Below are 15,229 nucleotides of genomic sequence, written 5' to 3' on the forward strand. Positions count from 1 at the left end.
TACACTAAGTGTTGGGATGCCCCTTTTAATAAAGGTGTTTGGGCCGACACAGTTGCCACCCCAAACAGAGCACAGCTGCCTCACAGCAAGAAGTTCCCCTGTTCAAGCCCTGGCTGGGTCAGGAGGCCTCTCTGTTTGGGGTGTACATGTTCTCCTTCAGTCAGCATGGAATTACTCTGGGCACTGCGTTACTTGGTTTCCTTAAACAGTCCAAAAACAACAGACACTTTGATCTATACACACACACAAACCGAGGGAAGGGCAATTTGACATCTCCAATTCACGTAACCTGCATTTCTGACTTTGCCAAAAACCAGTTCTCGCCATGAATATAGCCTTAGATTAAAAATAAATGAACATATTTATCTATTCCAGTTTCTCCAATCAAAACAAATGTTAATGCTATACCTTACAGACCATGTCAAATAATTTTGTTTCCATCTATGTTGCAACAGTTTTGCAAAGGACTTTTTCTGTGCTGAAATGACTGTGACCCTGTGAACAAATCATTGATGGGTTTGGGTGATGAGTGTTTTGCTCAGAGCCTGTAATCCATAACAAAGGTGTTCAGCTGGGTTCAGGTCCGAGATTTATGCAGACCAGTCGAGTTCTCTCACACCATTTCAAATATTAAGCAATAAGCATGTACTTATATCGATAAGTGCTTATTTTGACACCAGCCCAACACTAGGGCTCATTGTGGCTAAACAGAGGAGCAGGACCAAACAGGCCCAGCCCAAGGAACTGCTTGAGGAAGCTGGTGACTGTGTTGTGGTCACATGTTTCCCAGTGGCACGGCAAAAAGACAGCACGGCTTGGCTCGTTGGTCTAGGGGTATGATTCTCGCTTTGGGTGCGAGAGGTCCCGGGTTCAAATCCCGGACGAGCCCTTGTTTAGCCTTGCTTCTTGATGCTGCTACACTGTGGAACATTCATGTCAGTCTTGGCAGAGACCGGAGCTGGTCCGTGGCCGTTCCGTGGCCGGTTAGCTCAGTTGGTTAGAGCGTGGTGCTAATAACGCCAAGGTCGCGGGTTCGATCCCCGTACGGGCCAAGGTTTCTCTTTGCCTCCTTTTGCCGACTGCTATATTGCTGTGATTTGTGATGAAAATTCCTGCCGGGAGCATCTTTGTGGCCGAAATAGCTCAGTTGGGAGAGCGTTAGACTGAAGATCTAAAGGTCCCTAGTTCGATCCCGGGTTTCGGCATTGATGGCAGCCTTTTGAGAGTTTGTATGACTGAAGCTCCCTATACGAGTGTCCTTTTCTCCGTGACCCAGTGGGTCAGACGCTAATTCAAAGAGTGGTTCCATGGTGTAATGGTTAGCACTCTGGACTCTGAATCCAGCGATCCGAGTTCAAATCTCGGTGGGACCTGTAAGAGTTTTTGGGTATCCAAGGGAACAGCGTTTGTTACCCCAAAACAACCCCCCTGCCCTTTAAGCCTTTTTACCAGAGTACTCAGGCTCTAGACAAAAATGAGTTAGTTCAAGCAACATTGAGCACTTTTTCTGATCACCCTGGCGGTGGGCCAACAACTCACAAGTCGCAAAATTTCAGCAAACACAAGGACATTACAATGAAGCAAATTAAACATGTACGAAAACATAGAATAAATGAAAAATGCATTGACGTTTAGGACAAAGGAAACACACAGCTCATGTGTACAGGCCAAAGGAAACACACAGCTCTTGTGTACAATCTGACAATGAAATGCATTAAAAAGACTTACCAGAAATGACACGAAGACAAATGAACATTGAAAGAAAATGATTCCAATTTAAAATGGCAACAAAATGCTCTTGGAGTGTTAAGCTCCTGCTCCATGTTGCTTTGTGAAATAACATCCGTATCGGAGACGTTCATGTGTGGACCCAACGTGAAGCTTCACGCTTCCGGTCTGTGACATCAGAGCAATTAACAACAAACCACAATCACGTGGAGAATGCGGGCATCGATCCCGCTACCTCTCGCATGCTAAGCGAGCGCTCTACCATTTGAGCTAATTCCCCTACCTCTGTCTTGTGAATGCTTTGGCTTGTTGGAAGCTGGCTGCTATGTGGTGGGAAAATGTTTGCCAGGGGGGCGGGGTGGCACGCTTTGAGTGGCTCGTTGGTCTAGGGCTATGATTCTCGCTTAGGGTGCGAGAGGTCCCGGGTTCAAATCCCAGACGAGCCCCTCTTTAGACTCGTCCCTCGGAGCTTTAACCCACAAAGCCGCTGTGTTTATGGCAATATTGGCAGGAAAGGAATGGAATGTCAACGAGAAACCCGCAAAGGACGTCAGGGACTCTCAGCGACACCTCCGCCTTTGGTCTTGTCAGGTCGAAACCGTGTCCGAGGTCGTCTTCTGTTTGTTAACCCCTAGACGATCCCCCTACCCTTTAAGCTTTCTACCGGAGGGCTTGCTGTTTTAACAAGCGATGAGTTGATTTCAAACAACACAATTGACTCAACCTGAAAAATGACCCAGGCTATTTGTCCTACTCCCTCCTGGCCGGGAAAGGCACATCATCCTGGCCACTGGGTAGGTACCCTGAGGTGCCTGGGCTTGGCTCGTTGGTCTAGGGGTATGATTCTCGCTTTGGGTGCGAGAGCTCCCGGGTTCAAATCCCGGACGAGCCCTTGTTTAGCCTTGCTTCTTGATGCTGCTACACTGTGGAACATTCATGTCAGTCTTGGCAGAGACCGGAGCTGGTCCGTGGCTGTTCCGTGGGCGGTTAGCTCAGTTGGTTAGAGCGTGGTGCTAATAACGCCAAGGTCGCGGGTTCGATCCCCGTACGGGCCAAGGTTTCTCTTTGCCTCCTTTTGCCGACTGCTATATTGCTGTGATTTGTGATGAAAATTCCTGCCAGGAGCATCTTTGTGGCCGAAATAGCTCAGTTGGGAGAGCGTTAGACTGAAGATCTAAAGGTCCCTGGTTCGATCCCGGGTTTCGGCATTGATGGCAGCCTTTTGAGAGTTTGTATGACTGAAGCTCCCTATCCGAGTGTCCTTTTCTCCGTGACCCAGTGGGTCAGACGCTAATTCAAAGAGTGGTTCCATGGTGTAATGGTTAGCACTCTGGACTCTGAATCCAGCGATCCGAGTTCAAATCTCGGTGGGACCTGTAAGAGTTTTTGGGTATCCAAGGGAACAGCGTTTGTTACCCCAAAACAACCCCCCTGCCCTTTAAGCCTTTTTACCAGAGCACTCAGGCTCTAGACAAAAATGAGTTAGTTCAAGCAACATTGAGCACTTTTTCTGATCACCCTGGCGGTGGGCCAACAACTCACAAGTCGCAAAATTTCAGCAAACACAAGGACATTACAATGAAGCAAATTAAACATGTACGAAAACATAGAATAAATGAAAAATGCATTGACGTTTAGGACAAAGGAAACACACAGCTCATGTGTACAGGCCAAAGGAAACACACAGCTCTTGTGTACAATCTGACAATGAAATGCATTAAAAAAACTTACCAGAAATGACACGAAGACAAATGAACATTGAAAGAAAATGATTCCAATTTAAAATGGCAACAAAATGCTCTTGGAGTGTTAAGCTCCTGCTCCATGTTGCTTTGTGAAATAACATCCGTATCGGAGACGTTCATGTGTGGACCCAACGTGAAGCTTCACGCTTCCGGTCTGTGACATCAGAGCAATTAACAACAAACCACAATCACGTGGAGAATGCGGGCATCGATCCCGCTACCTCTCGCATGCTAAGCGAGCGCTCTACCATTTGAGCTAATTCCCCTACCTCTGTCTTGTGAATGCTTTGCCTTGTGGGAAGCTGGCTGCTATGTGGTGGGAAAATGTTTGCCAGGGGGGCGGGGTGGCACGCTTTGAGTGGCTCGTTGGTCTAGGGGTATGATTCTCGCTTAGGGTGCGAGAGGTCCCGGGTTCAAATCCCGGACGAGCCCCTCTTTAGACTCGTCCCTCGGAGCTTTAACCCACAACGCCGCTGTGTTTATGGCAATATTGGCAGGAAAGGAATGGAATGTCAACGAGAAACCCGCAAAGGACGTCAGGGACTCTCAGCGACACCTCCGCCTTTGGTCTTGTCAGGTCGAAACCGTGTCCGAGGTCGTCTTCTGTTTGTTAACCCCTAGACGATCCCCCTACCCTTTAAGCTTTCTACCGGAGGGCTTGCTGTTTTAACAAGCGATGAGTTGATTTCAAACAACACAATTGACTCAACCTGAAAAATGACCCAGGCTATTTGTCCTACTCCCTCCTGGCCGGGAAAGGCACATCATCCTGGCCACTGGGTAGGTACCCTGAGGTGCCTGGAGCTATGATACTTAAATATACAACCAGGCTAGTGATGCATGGTGTCCAATTTAGTTACCGGATGATTTATCAGAATTTTCTCCTAAAATCTAAGATCAACACTTGGAAAATGCGATAAGGACATGGCTTCTAAGATGTTACTTGACGTTAAAACTACACTAAGTGTTGGGATGCCCCTTTTAATAAAGGTGTTTGGGCCGACACAGTTGCCACCCCAAACAGAGCACAGCTGCCTCACAGCAAGAAGTTCCCCTGTTCAAGCCCTGGCTGGGTCAGGAGGCCTCTCTGTTTGGGGTGTACATGTTCTCCTTCAGTCAGCATGGAATTACTCTGGGCACTGCGTTACTTGGTTTCCTTAAACAGTCCAAAAACAACAGACACTTTGATCTATACACACACACAAACCGAGGGAAGGGCAATTTGACATCTCCAATTCACGTAACCTGCATTTCTGACTTTGCCAAAAACCAGTTCTCGCCATGAATATAGCCTTAGATTAAAAATAAATGAACATATTTATCTATTCCAGTTTCTCCAATCAAAACAAATATTAATGCTATACCTTACAGACCATGTCAAATAATTTTGTTTCCATCTATGTTGCAACAGTTTTGCAAAGGACTTTTTCTGTGCTGAAATGACTGTGACCCTGTGAACAAATCATTGATGGGTTTGGGTGATGAGTGTTTTGCTCAGAGCCTGTAATCCATAACAAAGGTGTTCAGCTGGGTTCAGGTCCGAGATTTATGCAGACCAGTCGAGTTCTCTCACACCATTTCAAATATTAAGCAATAAGCATGTACTCATATCGATAAGTGCTTATTTTGACACCAGCCCAACACTAGGGCTCATTGTGGCTAAACAGAGGAGCAGGACCAAACAGGCCCAGCCCAAGGAACTGCTTGAGGAAGCTGGTGACTGTGTTGTGGTCACATGTTTCCCAGTGGCACGGCAAAAAGACAGCACGGCTTGGCTCGTTGGTCTAGGGGTATGATCCATGGCCGTTCCGTGGCCGGTTAGCTCAGTTGGTTAGAGCGTGGTGCTAATAACGCCAAGGTCGCGGGTTCGATCCCCGTACGGGCCAAGGTTTCTCTTTGCCTCCTTTTGCCGACTGCTATATTGCTGTGATTTGTGATGAAAATTCCTGCCGGGAGCATCTTTGTGGCCGAAATAGCTCAGTTGGGAGAGCGTTAGACTGAAGATCTAAAGGTCCCTGGTTCGATCCCGGGTTTCGGCATTGATGGCAGCCTTTTGAGAGTTTGTATGACTGAAGCTCCCTATCCGAGTGTCCTTTTCTCCGTGACCCAGTGGGTCAGACGCTAATTTAAAGAGTGGTTCCATGGTGTAATGGTTAGCACTCTGGACTCTGAATCCAGCGATCCGAGTTCAAATCTCGGTGGGACCTGTAATAGGTTTTGGGTATCCAAGGGAACAGCGTTTGTTACCCCAAAACAACCCCCCTGCCCTTTAAGCCTTTTTACCAGAGCACTCAGGCTCTAGACAAAAATGAGTTAGTTCAAGCAACATTGAGCACTTTTTCTGATCACCCTGGCGGTGGGCCAACAACTCACAAGTCGCAAAATTTCAGCAAACACAAGGACATTACAATGAAGCAAATTAAACATGTACGAAAACATAGAATAAATGACAAATGCATTGACGTTTAGGACAAAGGAAACACACAGCTCATGTGTACAGGCCAAAGGAAACACACAGCTCTTGTGTACAATCTGACAATGAAATGCATTAAAAAGACTTACCAGAAATGACATGAAGACAAATGAACATTGAAAGAAAATGATTCCAATTTTTAAATGGCAACAAAATGCTCTTGGAGTGTTAAGCTCCTGCTCCATGTTGCTTTGTGAAATAACATCCGTATCGGAGACGTTCATGTGTGGACCCAACGTGAAGCTTCACGCTTCCGGTCTGTGACATCAGAGCAATTAACAACAAAACACAATCACGTGGAGAACGCGGGCATCGATCCCGCTACCTCTCGCATGCTAAGCGAGCGCTCTACCATTTGAGCTAATTCCCCTACCTCTGTCTTGTGAATGCTTTGGCTTGTTGGAAGCTGGCTGCTATGTGGTGGGAAAATGTTTGCCAGGGGGGCGGGGTGGCACGCTTTGAGTGGCTCGTTGGTCTAGGGGTATGATTCTCGCTTAGGGTGCGAGAGGTCCCGGGTTCAAATCCCGGCCGAGCCCCTCTTTAGACTCGTCCCTCGGAGCTTTAACCCACAACGCCGCTGTGTATGGCAATATTGGCAGGAAAGGAATGTCAACGAGAAACCCGCAAAGGACGTCAGGGACTCTCAGCGACACCTCCGCCTTTGGTCTTGTCAGGTCGAAACCGTGTCCGAGGTCGTCTTCAGTTTGTTAACCCCTAGACGATCCCCCTACCCTTTAAGCTTTCTACCGGAGGGCTTGCTGTTTTAACAAGCGATGAGTTGATTTCAAACAACACAATTGACTCAACCTGAAAAATGACCCAGGCTATTTGTCCTACTCCCTCCTGGCTGGGAAAGGCACATCATCCTGGCCACTGGGTAGGTACCCTGAGGTGCCTGGAGCTATGATACTTAAATATACAACCAGGCTAGTGATGCATGGTGTCCAATTTAGTTACCGGATGATTTATCAGAATTTTCTCCTAAAATCTAAGATCAACACTTGGAAAATGCGATAAGGACATGGCTTCTAAGATGTTACTTGACGTTAAAACTACACTAAGTGTTGGGATGCCCCTTTTAATAAAGGTGTTTGGGCCGACACAGTTGCCACCCCAAACAGAGCACAGCTGCCTCACAGCAAGAAGTTCCCCTGTTCAAGCCCTGGCTGGGTCAGGAGGCCTCTCTGTTTGGGGTGTACATGTTCTCCTTCAGTCAGCATGGAATTACTCTAGAAAGCTCCACAGGACGACTCGGGGGGGTCCGAAAGCCCTATTTGACGGCCCGTTGCACTGGGTTCGGGGATGCTGCGCACAGGGCCCCCCAAATTTTTCGGGGGTCCGGCGACCGGTCCGGGGGCGTGTCCCGGGCCGCCCCGTGCGTGCGGAGAGGTTTTTGGACCCCGGGACCCCCGGGGGCCCGCCCTGCGGGCCAGTGAAGTCAGGGGCCCAGAAGGGCAGTTCGGGCAAATTCCACCAGGCGGCGCCACCGCCTCCCACGGGTAGCTTAAACGTCCACCCGCTCACCCGGGTCTGCCGTGGGATGTCCCACCCTCCCTCGACCCGACTAAACGTCCCACCAGCGGGTTAAAAGGCGGCAGGTACCCAGTCAGGAGCCGATTGGTCGCTTTTGGCCGCCCCCGGCCACGCCCCCGTACCACGGGACAACTTTTCGTCCACTAATCAACTAAGTTGCCAATTGGCCCCCCCAGGTTGGGTACAGCCCCCCGGCCACGCCCCAGGTACCACGGGCCCGTTATTCGTCCACTGACCAACTAAGTCGCCGGTTCTTCCCCCCAGGTCGGGTACCGCACCCCGGCCGCACCCCAGGTACCACGGGACAGCTATCCGTCCACTGACCGACAAAGTCGCCGATTGTTCCCCCCCTTGCCGGGGACTGCACCCCGGCCTCGCCCCGGGTACCACGGAGCCGTTATTAGTCCACCAACCGACTAGATTGCCGTTCGTTCCCTGACGCGACACCAGAGCAGGTGCGTCAGGCGCCAGGGGTCCGCCGGTGCGCTGCACCGACGTCTTCGCCGTTTCCGGGCATGTCCACCAACCGAGTAGTTTTGTCTGTTGAATTAATTGAGAGTGGGATATTGCAGTATCCCACCCCCAATCGATTTGACAGTCTCTGGAATGAGGTGTCGTGGACATAATTTTATCAGTTAAAAACCCATTTTCCTGTAATCAGCAGGCTCACCGGAGCCGACCGGCCTTCCGCCGCGAGAAAATCAAACTGTCCACGAACTACTTATATTTTCCAATGCATTAAATTGTACAAGGATGCGCCATATCTTGGTTCTGGAACGGTCTGGCAGGCTGCAAACGGTGCCCCTGTCTAAGTCTCGACATCGTCTAGCTACAGTGCAAATTTGGTGAAGATTGAAGAAAGTGGAAATTTAAGTCTGAAAAAACCCAAAGGGGTACCCCTTATGGTTTTTTCCTTCCCGAAAATAAAGTTTCTCCAATACTCTCAAAACTTTTAATTCTGAAAGAGCGCAGTTGCACTTAGGCGGGAGGCACATTTTCGGGTCACCAAGACCAATCCAGGGCTGAGAAACAACATGTCCTTGTACAATTTATTCCATTTTGAAAATACCCACTTCAGGGACATTGTTGTTTGATCCCAGGGTGTGTACACAGGACTCAGGGAGCCCTCCCGACTGCCACTGAGCAGTTAAAACTTAAAAACGGGCCGTCCTCGGGTGTGGACTCAGGTTGCTTCGTCCTGACACCAGTGTAATAACATGTAGGTACGACCCTTGGCCATCCATGTGGCCACCGATCAGTTATTCTGCTTTCTGACAGTTTATTTAGCGTAGTCCACGAACCACCTAAGTACCGTCAGTTTATTAATGTGACATTGGGATGTTGCGTCATCCCGGCCGTCGTTTATTTGACATAATCATCCCATTTACAGTTTATTCGACACAGATCCGAACGGTGGTCCGTGGACGTCCACCGATCAGTTAATCTGCCTTCTGACAGTTTATTTAGCGTAGTCCACGAACCACCTAAGTACCATCAGTTGATTAATGTGACATTGGGATGTTGTGTCATCCCGGCCGCTGTTTATTTGACAAAACCATCCCATTTACAGTTTATTCGACACAGATCCGAACGTTGGTCCGTGGACGTCCACCGATCAGTTAATCTGCCTTCTGACAGTTTATTTAGCGTTGTCCACGAACCACCTAAGTACCATCAGTTTATTAATGTGACATTGGGATGTTGTGTCATCCCGGCCGCTGTTTATTTGGCACAATCATCCCATTTACAGTTTATTCGACACAGATCCGAACGTTGGTTCGTGGACGTCCACCGATCCGTTAATCTGCCTTCTCACAGTTTATTTAGCGTAGTCCACGAACCACCTAAGTACCATCAGTTTATTAATGTGACATTGGGATGTTGTGTCATCCCGACCGCTGGTTATTTGACACAATCATCCCATTTACAGTTTATTCGACACAGATCCGAACGTTGGTTCGTGGACGTCCACCGATCAGTTATTCTGCCTTCTGACAGTTTATTTAACGTATATTCCGACGGTCGTAGCTCGGGCGCCTTTTGTCCGAGGATCTCGCCTTTTGGGTCGTTTACTCTACGCGAGGGGGCCTTTCCAACGAGCCCACCCACGTCTCTTTAACCCTTTCCCCGGCCGAGATACGTCTTCCCACCCCGTATTTTCCCACGGCTGTAGCTCGGGCGCCTTATGTCCGAGGACCTCGCCTTTTGGGTCGTTTACTCTACCCGAGGGGGCCTTTCCAACGAGCCCACCCGCGTCTCTCTAACCTTTTCCCCGGCCGAGATACGTCTTTCCACCCCGTATTTTCCCACGGCCTTAGCTCGGGCGCCTTATGTCCGAGGACCTCGCCTTTTGGGTCGGTTACTCTACGCGAGGGGGCCTTTCCAACGAGCCCACCCGCGTCTCTTTAACCCTTTCCCCGGACGAGATATCACCGCCTAAACTTTAAACATTTTGCCATCCCACCAGCTTTTTATTTGACACAATCATACCATTTACAGTTTATGTGACACATACCCACATGTTGGTTTGTGGAAGTCCAACAATCCGATATTCCACCTTCTTACTGTTTATTTAACGTCATCCACGAACCATGTAAGGACCTCCTGCTTATAAATTTGACATCGGGATGTTGTGCCATCCCACAATCTATTTATTTGACAGAATTCTAAATGGTGTTTCATGAACAGTAGACTCAGAGGTCTCCAGAGTGCAAAGTGACAGTAATAGGCCATGTATAGCAGTGTTGGGTGACCTAATTTGGGTGAGATCAGGATAAAATTCTCCACAGGGGTTGCACCTTTAACCCGGTCTCACCTGATTTGGGTGAGATCAGGATAAAATTCTCCACAGGGGATGCACCTTTAACCCGGTCTCACTTGATTTGGTTGAGATCAGGATAAAATTCTCCACAGGGGATGCACCTTTAACCCGGTCTCACCTGATTTGGGTGAGATCAGGATAAAATTCTCCACAGGGGATGCACCTTTAACCCGGTCTCACCTGATTTGGGTGAGATCAGGATAAAATTCTCCACAGGGGATGCATCTTTACTCTGGTCTCACCTAAATTGCCTTCTCACAGTTAATTTAGCGTAGTCCATGAACCACCTAAGTACCATCTGTTTATTAACGTGACATTGGGATGTTGTGTCATCCCGACCACCATTCATTTGACACAATCATCCCATGTAAAGTTTATTCGACACAGATCTGAACGTTGGTACGTGGACGTCCACCAATCACTTATTCCGCCTTCTTATAGTTTATTTAGGGTATATTCCAACGGCCGTAGCTCGGGCGCCTTATGTCCGAGGACCTCGCCTTTTGGGTCGGTTACTCTACGCGAGGGGGCCTTTCCAACGAGCCCACCCGCGTCTCTCTATCCCTTTCCCCGGCCGAGATACCACCGCCTGAACTTTAAACATTTTGCCATCCCACCTGCTTTTTATTTGACACAATCATACCATTTACAGTTTATTTGACACATACCCACATGTTGGTTTGTGGACGTCCACCAATCCGATATTCCACCTTCTTACAGTTTATTTAGCGTCATCCAAGAACCCGGTCTCACCTGATTTGGGTGAGATCAGGATAAAATTCTCCACAGGGGATGCACCTTTAACCCGGTCTCACCTAATTTGGGTGAGATCAGGATAAAATTCTCCACAGGGGATGCACCTTTAACCTGGTCTCACCTAAATTGCCTTCTCACAGTTTATTTAGCGTAGTCCACGAACCACCTAAGGACCATCAGTTTATTAATGTGACATTGGGATGTTGCGTCATCCCAACCGCCGCTTATTTGACATAATCATCCCATTTACAGTTTATTCGACACAGATCCGAACGTTAGTCCGTGGACGTCCACCGATCAGTTAATCTGCCTTCTGACAGTTTATTTAGCGTTGTCCACGAACCACCTAAGTACCATCAGTTTATTAATGTGACATTGGGATGTTGTGTCATCCCGGCCGCTGTTTATTTGGCACAATCATCCCATTTACAGTTTATTCGACACAGATCCGAACGTTGGTCCGTGGACGTCCACCGATCCGTTATTCTGCCTTCTCACAGTTTATTTAGCGTAGTCCACGAACCACCTAAGTACCATCAGTTTATTAATGTGACATTGGGATGTTGTGTCATCCCGACCGCTGTTTATTTGACACAATCATCCCATTTACAATTTATTCGACACAGATCCGAACGTTGGTTCGTGGACGTCCACCGATCCGTTATTCTGCCTTCTCACAGTTTATTTAGCGTAGTCCACGAACCACCTAAGTACCATCAGTTTATTAATGTGACATTGGGATGTTGTGTCATCCCGGCCGCTGTTTATTTGGCACAATCATCCCATTTACAGTTTATTTGACACAGATCCGAACGTTGGTCCGTGGACGTCCACCGATCCGTTATTCTGCCTTCTCACAGTTTATTTAGCTCAGTCCACGAACAACCTAAGTACCATCAGTTTATTAATGTGACATTGGGATGTTGTGTCATCCCGACCGCTGTTTATTTGACACAATCATCCCATTTACAATTTATTCGACACAGATCCGAACGTTGGTTCGTGGACGTCCACCGATCCGTTATTCTGCCTTCTCACAGTTTATTTAGCGTAGTCCACGAACCACCTAAGTACCATCTGTTTATTAATGTGACATTGGGATGTTGTGTCATCCCGACCGCGGTTTATTTGACACAATCATCCCATTTACAATTTATTCGACACAGATCCGAACGTTGGTTCGTGGACGTCCACCGATCCGTTATTCTGCCTTCTCACAGTTTATTTAGCGTAGTCCACGAACCACCTAAGTACCATCAGTTTATTAATGTGACATTGGGATGTTGTGTCATCCCGGCCGCTGTTTATTTGGCACAATCATCCCATTTACAGTTTATTCGACACAGATCCGAACGTTGGTCCGTGGACGTCCACCGATCCGTTATTCTGCCTTCTCACAGTTTATTTAGCTCAGTCCACGAACAACCTAAGTACCATCAGTTTATTAATGTGACATTGGGATGTTGTGTCATCCCGACCGCTGTTTATTTGACACAATCATCCCATTTACAGTTTATTCGACACAGATCCGAACGTTGGTCCGTGGACGTCCACCGATCAGTTATTCTGCCTTCTGACAGTTTATTTAACGTATATTCCGACGGTCGTAGCTCGGGCGCCTTTTGTCCGAGGACCTCGCCTTTTGGTTCGTTTACTCTAGGCGAGGGGGCCTTTCCAACGAGCCCACCCACGTCTCTTTAACCCTTTCCCCGGCCGAGATACGTCTTCCCACTCCGTATTTTCCCACGGCCGTAGCTCGGGCGCCTTATGTCCGAGGACCTCGCCTTTTGGGTCGTTTACTCTACGCGAGGGGGCCTTTCCAACGAGCCCACCCGCGTCTCTTTAACCCTTTCCCCGGCCGAGATACGTCTTTCCACCCCGTATTTTCCCACGGCCGTAGCTCGGGCGAATTATGTCCGAGGACCTCGCCTTTTGGTTCGTTTACTCTACGCGAAGGGGCCTTTCCAACGAGCCCACCCGCGTCTCTCTATCCCTTTCCCCGGCCGAGATACCACCGCCTGAACTTTAAACATTTTGCCATCCCACCTGCTTTTTATTTGACACAATCATACCATTTACAGTTTATTTGACTCATACCCACATGTTGGTTTGTGGACGTCCACCAATCCGATATTCCACCTTCTTACAGTTTATTTAGCGTCATCCAAGAACCCGGTCTCACCTGATTTGGGTGAGATCAGGATAAAATTCTCCACAGGGGATGCACCTTTAACCCGGTCTCACCTGATTTGGGTGAGATCAGGATAAAATTCTCCACAGGGGATGCACCTTTAACCCGGTCTCACCTGATTTGGGTGAGATCAGGATAAAATTCTCCACAGGGGATGCACCTTTAACCCGGTCTCACCTGATTTGGGTGAGATCAGGATAAAATTCTCCACAGGGGATGCACCTTTAACCCGGTCTCACTTGATTTGGGTGAGATCAGGATAAAATTCTCCACAGGGGATGCACCTTTAACCCGGTCTCACCTGATTTGGGTGAGATCAGGATAAAATTCTCCACAGGGGATGCACCTTTAACCCGGTCTCACCTGATTTGGGTGAGATCAGGATAAAATTCTCCACAGGGGATGCACCTTTAACCCGGTCTCACCTGATTTGGGTGAGATCAGGATAAAATTCTCCACAGGGGATGCACCTTTAACCCGGTCTCACCTGATTTGGGTGAGATCAGGATAAAATTCTCCACAGGGGATGCACCTTTAACCCGGTCTCACCTGATTTGGGTGAGATCAGGATAAAATTCTCCACAGGGGATGCACCTTTAACCCGGTCTCACCTGATTTGGGTGAGATCAGGATAAAATTCTCCACAGGGGATGCACCTTTAACCCGGTCTCACTTGATTTGGTTGAGATCAGGATAAAATTCTCCACAGGGGATGCACCTTTAACCCGGTCTCACCTGATTTGGGTGAGATCAGGATAAAATTCTCCACAGGGGATGCACCTTTAACCCGGTCTCACCTGATTTGGGTGAGATCAGGATAAAATTCTCCACAGGGGATGCACCTTTAACCCGGTCTCACTTGATTTGGTTGAGATCAGGATAAAATTCTCCACAGGGGATGCACCTTTAACCCGGTCTCACTTGATTTGGTTGAGATCAGGATAAAATTCTCCACAGGGGATGCACCTTTAACCCGGTCTCACCTGATTTGGGTGAGATCAGGATAAAATTCTCCACAGGGGATGCACCTTTAACCCGGTCTCACCTGATTTGGGTGAGATCAGGATAAAATTCTCCACAGGGGATGCACCTTTAACCCGGTCTCACTTGATTTGGTTGAGATCAGGATAAAATTCTCCACAGGGGATGCACCTTTAACCCGGTCTCACTTGATTTGGTTGAGATCAGGATAAAATTCTCCACAGGGGATGCACCTTTAACCCGGTCTCACCTGATTTGGGTGAGATCAGGATAAAATTCTCCACAGGGGATGCACCTTTAACCCGGTCTCACCTGATTTGGGTGAGATCAGGATAAAATTCTCCACAGGGGATGCACCTTTAACCCGGTCTCACCTGATTTGGGTGAGATCAGGATAAAATTCTCCACAGGGGATGCACCTTTAACCCGGTCTCACCTGATTTGGGTGAGATCAGGATAAAATTCTCCACAGGGGATGCACCTTTAACCCGGTCTCACCTGATTTGGTTGAGATCAGGATAAAATTCTCCACAGGGGATGCACCTTTAACCCGGTCTCACTTGATTTGGTTGAGATCAGGATAAAATTCTCCACAGGGGATGCACCTTTAACCCGGTCTCACCTGATTTGGGTGAGATCAGGATAAAATTCTCCACAGGGGATGCACCTTTAACCCGGTCTCACCTGATTTGGGTGAGATCAGGATAAAATTCTCCACAGGGGATGCACCTTTAACCCGGTCTCACTTGATTTGGTTGAGATCAGGATAAAATTCTCCACAGGGGATGCACCTTTAACCCGGTCTCACTTGATTTGGTTGAGATCAGGATAAAATTCTCCACAGGGGATGCACCTTTAACCCGGTCTCACTTGATTTGGGTGAGATCAGGATAAAATTCTCCACAGGGGATGCACCTTTAACCCGGTCTCACTTGATTTGGGTGAGATCAGGATAAAATTCTCCACAGGGGATGCACCTTTAACCCGGTCTCACTTGATTT

General features: G+C 48.3%; 13 non-coding genes across 13 annotated transcripts; 11 read left to right on the forward strand and 2 right to left on the reverse strand.

The window, feature by feature from the left end:
* Positions 1-817: 817 nt before the first annotated feature.
* trnap-ugg (transfer RNA proline (anticodon UGG)) lies at positions 818-889 on the forward strand. Its single transcript has one exon. It is a non-coding gene; the product is annotated as a tRNA-Pro (tRNA).
* Positions 890-978: 89 nt separating this feature from the next.
* On the forward strand, positions 979-1,052 carry trnai-aau (transfer RNA isoleucine (anticodon AAU)). Its single transcript has one exon. It is a non-coding gene; the product is annotated as a tRNA-Ile (tRNA).
* Positions 1,053-1,301: 249 nt separating this feature from the next.
* trnaq-cug (transfer RNA glutamine (anticodon CUG)) lies at positions 1,302-1,373 on the forward strand. The gene has a single exon. It is a non-coding gene; the product is annotated as a tRNA-Gln (tRNA).
* A 562-nt stretch (positions 1,374-1,935) lies between these two features.
* Positions 1,936-2,008, reverse strand: trnaa-agc (transfer RNA alanine (anticodon AGC)). The gene has a single exon. It is a non-coding gene; the product is annotated as a tRNA-Ala (tRNA).
* A 540-nt stretch (positions 2,009-2,548) lies between these two features.
* Positions 2,549-2,620, forward strand: trnap-ugg (transfer RNA proline (anticodon UGG)). The gene has a single exon. It is a non-coding gene; the product is annotated as a tRNA-Pro (tRNA).
* An 89-nt stretch (positions 2,621-2,709) lies between these two features.
* On the forward strand, positions 2,710-2,783 carry trnai-aau (transfer RNA isoleucine (anticodon AAU)). Its single transcript has one exon. It is a non-coding gene; the product is annotated as a tRNA-Ile (tRNA).
* An 80-nt stretch (positions 2,784-2,863) lies between these two features.
* Positions 2,864-2,936, forward strand: trnaf-gaa (transfer RNA phenylalanine (anticodon GAA)). The gene has a single exon. It is a non-coding gene; the product is annotated as a tRNA-Phe (tRNA).
* A 96-nt stretch (positions 2,937-3,032) lies between these two features.
* trnaq-cug (transfer RNA glutamine (anticodon CUG)) lies at positions 3,033-3,104 on the forward strand. Its single transcript has one exon. It is a non-coding gene; the product is annotated as a tRNA-Gln (tRNA).
* A 562-nt stretch (positions 3,105-3,666) lies between these two features.
* Positions 3,667-3,739, reverse strand: trnaa-agc (transfer RNA alanine (anticodon AGC)). The gene has a single exon. It is a non-coding gene; the product is annotated as a tRNA-Ala (tRNA).
* Positions 3,740-3,833: 94 nt separating this feature from the next.
* On the forward strand, positions 3,834-3,905 carry trnap-agg (transfer RNA proline (anticodon AGG)). Its single transcript has one exon. It is a non-coding gene; the product is annotated as a tRNA-Pro (tRNA).
* Positions 3,906-5,285: 1,380 nt separating this feature from the next.
* trnai-aau (transfer RNA isoleucine (anticodon AAU)) lies at positions 5,286-5,359 on the forward strand. Its single transcript has one exon. It is a non-coding gene; the product is annotated as a tRNA-Ile (tRNA).
* An 80-nt stretch (positions 5,360-5,439) lies between these two features.
* Positions 5,440-5,512, forward strand: trnaf-gaa (transfer RNA phenylalanine (anticodon GAA)). The gene has a single exon. It is a non-coding gene; the product is annotated as a tRNA-Phe (tRNA).
* A 96-nt stretch (positions 5,513-5,608) lies between these two features.
* trnaq-cug (transfer RNA glutamine (anticodon CUG)) lies at positions 5,609-5,680 on the forward strand. The gene has a single exon. It is a non-coding gene; the product is annotated as a tRNA-Gln (tRNA).
* The last annotated feature ends 9,549 nt before the right edge of the window (positions 5,681-15,229 follow it).

The sequence above is a fragment of the Misgurnus anguillicaudatus genome, chromosome 20 (genome assembly GCF_027580225.2).
Source record: "Misgurnus anguillicaudatus chromosome 20, ASM2758022v2, whole genome shotgun sequence".
Taxonomy (NCBI): Eukaryota; Metazoa; Chordata; class Actinopteri; order Cypriniformes; family Cobitidae; genus Misgurnus; species Misgurnus anguillicaudatus.